The sequence below is a fragment of the Silene latifolia genome, chromosome 1 (assembly GCF_048544455.1).
Source record: "Silene latifolia isolate original U9 population chromosome 1, ASM4854445v1, whole genome shotgun sequence".
In the NCBI taxonomy this organism is placed as follows: Eukaryota; Viridiplantae; Streptophyta; class Magnoliopsida; order Caryophyllales; family Caryophyllaceae; genus Silene; species Silene latifolia.
The window spans coordinates 131448349-131456982 of record NC_133526.1 but is presented as its reverse complement, the minus strand read 5'-3'; positions in this window follow the sequence as shown (position 1 = coordinate 131456982).

Genomic DNA, 8634 nt, shown 5'->3' with positions numbered 1-8634 from the left:
TGTTTTTAAAGAAGAAAGTGTTGGAATATGTGTCCTCAACAATAGTGCAATCACATGTTTAAATCTCATATTAAGAATACGTAAGGGATGATTCATTATATAGTCAACTGATCAACATTAATCGGTAATGATTGACTAACTAGAGTTTGACATTACTGTCGTATTGACGGTGGTGATAAGTTGATCCCTTAAGGTCACACCTAAAGGACAATTTCCTTAATAGATAAATTGATTAATTGTATGACGATACAAGTTAATCAATTCCTTAAAATTGAACAATTCAATTGTAAGAGATAATATTTAATATCTTATTGTAATGGGATTAAATAAGATTTATTTTAGTAATTGAAATACTTTATTACTAAAATTGTTTATTTTTTGTGAAACAATTGAGATAACAATGAACGGTTAATTATAATTACAAGATGTTGTGAATTATAATTATATGACCCATTTTATTTATGTGATCAAGTATCACTAGTCAATTTGTTGTATGTGATTTAATTAATTTATAAAATGATATTTATTTGATAAATATGCATTAAATTAATTAATAACATGTAACATACTACATGTGACATATTGTGTGATAAATGACAAATTGACAAAATAAAATGGTAGTCCATTTTATGTGTGCTGGACCGAAATAGAAGGAGTATTAGTGGGTTGTGATTATTTTATTTTATGTGATAAAATGATAAATAATAGAACCTACACTACTAGCCTTACACACCTAAAATGTTGATAAGAATAAAAGGAAAAGGAGATTCCAATTCTTGACACTACTCCCCTGCCCTCCACCACCGGCTTTCCTCTTTCTTTTAAGAGATTTTTGTTCTCTTATTGTTCATTCATACACATCACATGCAAATGCTCCATATTCTCTCTAGCTCTCTCTAAAACAAGTTTTTAGAAAACAAGAATTTGTTCATCAATTATAATATCAAAATAAGGTTACTAGTGTATTAATAATAACAATATTAGAATACATTTTAAGGAACAATAATACACTAATCTAGTTAATTAGTTTATTATTTGTAAGGGATAAGTCTTGGGTGCAATCAAAGGAGAATCTCTACATTGGGATTTTTGGAGGATCATCCAAAATTTTAAGCTCAAGAACAAATAAGGAAGGTGACCTTATTTGTGCCCATAATTTTGAACCCATATACAATGTAAGGGACATTGTTTTTCTTATAAATCTCTTATTTTGTTATGCATGCACTAGATTTAAAAAACACAAATTAAGAAGTTAATTAGTTCACTATTAGAAGAGTCTAATAATAGGTATATGAACCTAACAAGTGGTATCAGAGCATAGGATGTTGCATGCATAATCGGTTATTGTTTTTCCGAGTTAAAATGTTAACATATAAAACTAAAAATTTGTGATTTATAAGAGTAAGTCACGAAATTATAATGCATGTTATATATTCTGATCCTAAAATGTTTTTAGGTCATTTTTATGATTTATGGTAATTTATTGCTCATTTTTATGATTTTTAGTGAAATAATTACATTTTTATGAGTAAATTGAACTTTTATTCACTAAAATAAGTTAATCTTCACTAATGGCCGTGATTTTTTAGTATTACCTCACATGAATATTTTATGTATTGTATGTAAAATTTTATATTAATGTGATTAATATTTCATGATTTATGATTTTTATGTGATAAAAATGGCATAAATGGAGGTTAAATGACTAAAAATGGTTAAACTTACTCTCTGACCTTGACAATTTTTTATTACCTCACATGCATATTTTACAAGTTGTGTGTAAAATCGCGTATTAATTTGATTAAGATTGCATGATTTATGATTTTTATGAGATAAAAATGGATTAAAAGAGGTAAAATGGTTAAAAATAGTTAAACTTCGACCAGGCCATGAAACTTTAATTTGTTGTGACATGCATGATTTACACACTGCATGTAAATTTTGAGATGAAATGATTTCATTTTGCATGATTTATGAATTTTTAGTGTAAAAATGGCATAAATAGTGACTATTTTAGCATAAATAGCTAAAACGAATTACATGGCATAAGAAAATTATTTTAGGTTGCATAAATATCTCAATTATCAGATCTAAAGTTGTAAAATTGATTGGATTAATTTTGGATACTTTAGATGTTTTATGAGATAAAACCGATAAATTGCGACTATATTTTCTCAAGATTAATTCCAAAATTTTAACCATTATTTTTGACATTATGAGTGTCATGGAAATATTTCAGAATGTTCAAAAATTTAAAATTCAAATTTTAAAATTAGTGTAATTTAATTTGGATTTATTTCATAAATGCTAAGATTTTAAGGTAAAAAATGAGCATAAAATTAAATCAAGTTGAATTATTGTCAAATATTGAGTGATGACTAATTTTTGAGTCCTAAGAATGTTAGGATAATTAACTTGAGCTTAAATGTGATTTAAGTGTTAATTTGTGATTTTAAGAAGCTATTATCACGCATTTCCATAAAACCGGGTTGTATAACCGATATATGTTAAATAGGGCGATTTGGCACATAATTTGGCATGATAGATACATATTATAATGCTGCATATTTCAATTGTTGAATGTCTTTTATTTATATAATTTTGAATTATGTAATTTTATCTTAGTATGGCCTTAGTTTTAATCGATATTGCCCGTAATGAAAGGGAATATTGATTCGGTTATAATTTAATGTGATCTCATATCACTTTTATTTTTACTAGTTTTTCCATTGTACAAATGTATAATAGGAATAGCTTTGTATTTTTATTATTATTTGTAATCATGGAGTTTCTTCAAGACGGTGCTATTTGAAAAGGTGTTCCAACGAAGACGATGTTCTTGGAAGGCGTGCCATTTGAAAATTCAAGGGACCAATGGAGTTGGTTTCCGAATATGTAATAGATTATTTGATTTTCTATTTTAGGAAGGCCATACTAGGAATTTATTATTATTGCTTAGCATTTCTTTTAATATGTTGCATGCATTGCCAAATCGCCATAACAACACATGCATATCATATCGAGTCATCGACCGTGTCAATTAAAATTATCGTAGTTCACCGCTTTAGTTCACTTAAAACATGATAGATAATAAATTGACAAGACCTCTCACTTATAATAATTGAGAATTAGCCTTACCAAATAGTAGAAACCATGAGTCCCAATTCCATAAGGAAGTAGGCTCGGCTCACCGGGGTGCGAAACTTGTTACGTTGGGTAAGTGGGTAATAAGAAGTTATTACATAGAAATTTGGATTGAGCTTAACAGAAGTATTCCTAACCGTAGTCTCATGTGTTCCGAGCTAAAGATAAATATTAAAGTAATTTTTATCGACCGAGAGTTCTAGAAGTAGAATCGATTAAGAGGTTAATCCACCGAGTTATATTAATAAGGGATGAATCGGCTCACTGTGCCCGAATTAATATGAATTTGGATCTCGGGATCATTTATAATAGTTGGGTAGAGGTCATTATATAAATGCTTAAAACTTGTTTAAAACGTTTACACCTATTATTAAAACGATAGATGTTTATTAATTCCTTCACTTCCTATTTTGTAGTCAAAATCGTTTTTACAATTGCAATGGCAACTCCAATTTATCCGCAACCACTAGCACCAACACTCTCACCAATGTTTCATGGCTCCGATCCTTCATGGATCGTTGTAAGTTAGAAAAGAATGGGTCCAATTTCGCCGATTGGGACGTGATCGGAGCCATTTGGTGTTCACAATTAAACATATGTGGTCGTTGGTCAATGGTCGATACAAAACACAATTTATACTTCACAAACAACTCTACAATTAGTAAAGAGGCAAGTAAAGGTCGGATCCCAAGGGACGGGTATTGAAATGAAGATTCTATTGTAACTAGTGGTGTCTAGGGGTGTCACAAATTGGGTTGATGTAGAAGGTTACTAAACTAAAATAGCAATGAAAATTAAACTAACAAGGTAAATGAAATAAGGGTGTAAACAATTGATTAAAAGCACTAGGGTGTCATGGGTTCATAGGGGAATCATGGGATATGATCATACAAACATGTTCTCAAATTATAAGCAAGCAATTATTGTTGTGATGGATTGAGTTGGGTTATATCTTACAATCCTAGGAAATTTTGGGTCCCGGAGCCGAATCTCTTAGATTGTACAACACCTACAAGTCGACTTAATCTTCCCTACTTAACACATGCATGGTCTAACAAGACTCGAGTTGGGTTATGTCTTACAAGTCAAGTTGAAAGGATAGAAGATGATAGTAAATGCAAGGATTCATAGGCTTAGCATTTCATCAAATATAACATGTGCATGTATTAAGATCAAAACAAGCAAGCAAATAAACCATGAAAGCATATTAATTTAAGCATGAATCATTCCCCATGTTGGTTTCCCCTAATCACCCATTAAACCCTAGCTAAGAGACTACTCACTCATTATCATATTGATCATGCTAGAAAGGTTGTCAATCATACTAACATAATGAAACATGATGAATAAATGAAAGTAATTAGCAATAATTAAAAAGGGATTAAGAGATTATACCTACTAATGATTCCAATAATAAAGCAAGAATAATAAAAGTACTTGAATCCTAGATTGAGAGGTTGTCAATCTCCCAATAATAACCCAAATAATCTTCAATTACCCAAAATAAAGTAAGAACAAGAGAGAGATTAAAGAACTAAAACTTGGATTAAAACTTGATTAATATTTGATTACAATATTGAAGAGAGATTTGATTGATATTAACTACTCTAATTATTGATAAGAAGAACATGGTCCTCTAATTAGACTAATGGGGTATTTATAGTGAAAATTAGGGAGGATGCATTAGGGTTAACTAAGGGCTAAACTAGTAATTACACTTTTTAAGTTGAGCAAGGAGCCTCCGGGATTGTCCGAGAGAAGGGCTTCTCCATTTCGTAGCTTGAAGAACGAAACTATGCTGTGCTGTGATCCGTGCGGCTGGGAGTCGGGACGGCCGGATCTGGGATGGACGATCCGAGCGGATCAAGGAACAAGACGCTCGGACTGGCGACGGGGAATCCGAGCGGATTCCTGGTGAGGACGCTCGGATTGGGGAGGACGGACGGATTCTCTACAATCCGTTCGGATTGTAGTTCAGCAGCTTTCCTTCTTCTTTTTCTTCCCTTTTCTTCATGAATTCCTTGGGGATTTCCTTGGGGACTCAAGGATCCTTTTCTCAACAATGCTCTTCTACTATGCTATGTACAAAGGCCTTCTAGTCTTGTCTCTCCTTGATGCTTGGTCATTGAATATGATCAATTTAGCCTTGTTTTGCCATGAAAATGCAAGATTCTTACTCCTTTCCTACCAAGGGATTAAAATCTCAAAGAATATGCAAAACAAAGAACTAAAGATAAGAAATGACCCAAATAGGCACTAAAAAGCATAGAAACAATGGTAAATCGGGGGCTAAATATGCGCCAATTATGGTCGCATCAAATATCCCCAAACCGAACCTTTGCTCGTCCCGAGTAAAGAGGTGACAAAGACTAGGACCAATACTAACCTAACCTAATAATAATAGCCGATATGAGACAATTAGCGGGTCTCACTCCGCCCCTTCAACTCACAACAAGACAACCATGAGGTAGGATGCCTTCTTGCAAGGCAAGGTGGGTCTTGCCAAAATGGCGACACATCCAAACATTAAGCACACAAAAACACATAATGGATGCATCTACAAAAGAATAGCCACTTTCCTCATCTAAGTGGCGGAAATTATCTACAAGGGAAGCAATTCAAGGGTACACAATCCTTCATAGATGCAATTTGTTCAAACTACTAAGCCTAGAAGGATACCAATAAATCACCTCCAAAAGGTGTCAAGCTAGGGTACCTTTGTCCTCAATCGTTAAATGCTTTTGTCAAGAGTAGACTCCCTATGGTGTTAGAAACACTGGAGGATCGCGGAATTCCCCCTCTTGCCTAGACAAGAAGAAGGGTCGTCCCCTCTCTACCATGCACAAAAATGGATACGATGGAAAAGGGATCGATAGAATTTGAGTTTCATTTTGGGAGTTTGCTTTCATTTTTGTTTTTTTCTTCCCCCCAAATTTCTTTGGCATTTGACTTTTTGAGAACACTTTCTTTGCCATTTCTTTTGATTTTTGGCATTTCAACACTTGACAACTTTCAACTTTTTGCATTTTCTTTTGAACATTTTCAAAGTCACCCCAATTAGTAACGAGGGTGCCTTGTATTTGAAGCTTTAGGAGTCTATTTTTGCTCCTCTTTTCTTTTGATGCATTTTTGCAAACTTTCTTTCACTTTTCATTTCATTGAACTCAAATTGATTTCTTTTTGTGCCCATTCCCTTTGATGACAAAAATGTGGTAGAACATGGATGAATGATAGAAGTATGCATGGTTTCAAGGGTCACCTTGGAATAAACGGTAGCCAAGGAGTTATCACACCACAAGGTACTCTTGACTAGGCCTTAAACCATGGGTCAAAGGATACTAGCATGACACATCCTAGGGTGTTTTACAAGCATTCTAACAAGCAAAGTCTTAAGAATAAAGAGCATCTACTAGGGCCTATATACACTTGTCAAGCTTCCCAAATAGACGGTTTCGCAAAATTTTCCTAACATGTAACTACATGCCATGATGCAACTAACATATATACATCCTAATGCAAATGATTCTACCAACTAACATGCCAAAAAAACTAGATGCAATCCTAAGTTCACATTGTTTTTACCGCATCAATCAAAATAAAGCCACATAGTCATTAACATAAAGAGGAAAAAGGAGATTGGAAAGATCATACCATGCGGCCTTCAATATCCTCATGTCTCGGATGTGGCGTAGTCAATCAAAGTGAACAAGGATGAACAAACACAATATATACAAAACAATATATACAAGGGAAATGAACTTGTTTTTGGTTTTTTTAAATTTTTAAATTTTTATGATTTTTGAAATTTTTTCAATTTTTATGGTTTTTGAATAAAAGTTAAGTGTTAGAATTCCCATCCCCACACTAATATGGGCATTGTCCTCAATGGCCAAAATGATGGAAATTATGCAAGGATGATGCATGATTTCTATACTAAATGCAATTCTACACTAAACTATACTACATGATGCATGGTTTTTGTTATGACGGAGAGGATAATTTAAATTACCTCCCGTTGCGTATGCATTAACTTCCCCAAACCAAGTAAGACACTATTGCTAATGTCAAAGCATGGGGGAGTTCATGCACATGCTATGCTATGCATGAGACTAGATTGTCATTTTGGATTTTACAAAAGTGGGAACAATAAAGAACACCTCAAAGGAACCGAGGTGTGAGTCCTTTGATGTTGCTAGGACTAAACCAACAATGATCAAAATGAAATAAAATACAAAGAGATATAGACAAACCGTGGGAGAGTAGGAATCTCCAAGGCTAGTCTTCCATCATGCTACTATCACCATCACTTCCCTCATGAGAAGTGGTCACATTGCCACTTTCCTTGGCACTTTCTTCTTTGCTTTCCTCATCACCATCTTCCTCATCATTATCTTCACCATCTCTTTCTTCATCTCCACTTGCTTCTTCCTCAATGTTATCATCAAATTCCTCATCATTTCCAACAACCTCATTGCCTTCCACCACGTCCCTAGATGCATCCGGAAATAAGGCTTCTCTATCCGCCCAACTAGGCAAAGGACAAGATGGATCAAGGAGTCCTTGCCTAGCTAGATGTAGGAGGGGAGGATATTGAGCCAAATAAGCATTCTTCCGATCTTCATAAGCTTGCTTGTGCATGGCTTGCATTAGAAGAGTGACATAATCTTTTCCAATTTCAACTCCTTGCGGTTTGAACTCTTCATAATCATAGGGGTAAGGTGGTATAACAATGGAAGAGGAGGGAGTTTCATGATCACCCTTTTGTTGTTGAATGATGTACTCGGCTTCCTTGGATAGGGGAAGTAAATAGTTGGTCCGGTGGACACTAAGACGGCAAATCTTTGCGGGTAGAGTGAATGATCGAGCCTCACTTGTAAGCCACCCAAACTTGGTATCAAGGGGATTGTGAGCAACCCACTTAAACTTGTTAATCAAGGTGGACATATCAATAAGATGGCCACCATCCTTAGCCTTGTACTTGCTATCCTTATTGAAATTAGGATCAAAGTGCTTGGCTAGGACCGTGACAAGGCCGCCATTAACAATTACGGTTTGACCCTTCTTCCCACTATCTACATGGAGCCATCTATCAACCAATAGCCTCAAAGAATTGTAAGGCTTGGTGTGAATTCTTCCAATATTCAAAGTTGATTCAAGGAGAATAAAATCGAGTCCCGTGAAATGATTGGTGTCTTTCCTAGCAATTATGGTATTTCCCACAACTTTGTGCCATATTCTTATGCCCGGATGATGGACCAAAAGAGCACGACAAGCTTTAAAATCTTCAAATTTCTTCCCGGAGATTGCCTCCCAAAGAGGCTCGGGATCATACTTCCCATATTGCTTATAGAATTTATGTTCATCGCTAAGACCCAAAATTTTACCCAATTCCGGAAAGGTAATGCGTCTACTAGTGTTAGCTAGACGAAACTCAATATTTTCCCTATTCTCAACTTTTGTCACTTTTAAAGAACTTAAGAATTCCAAGAC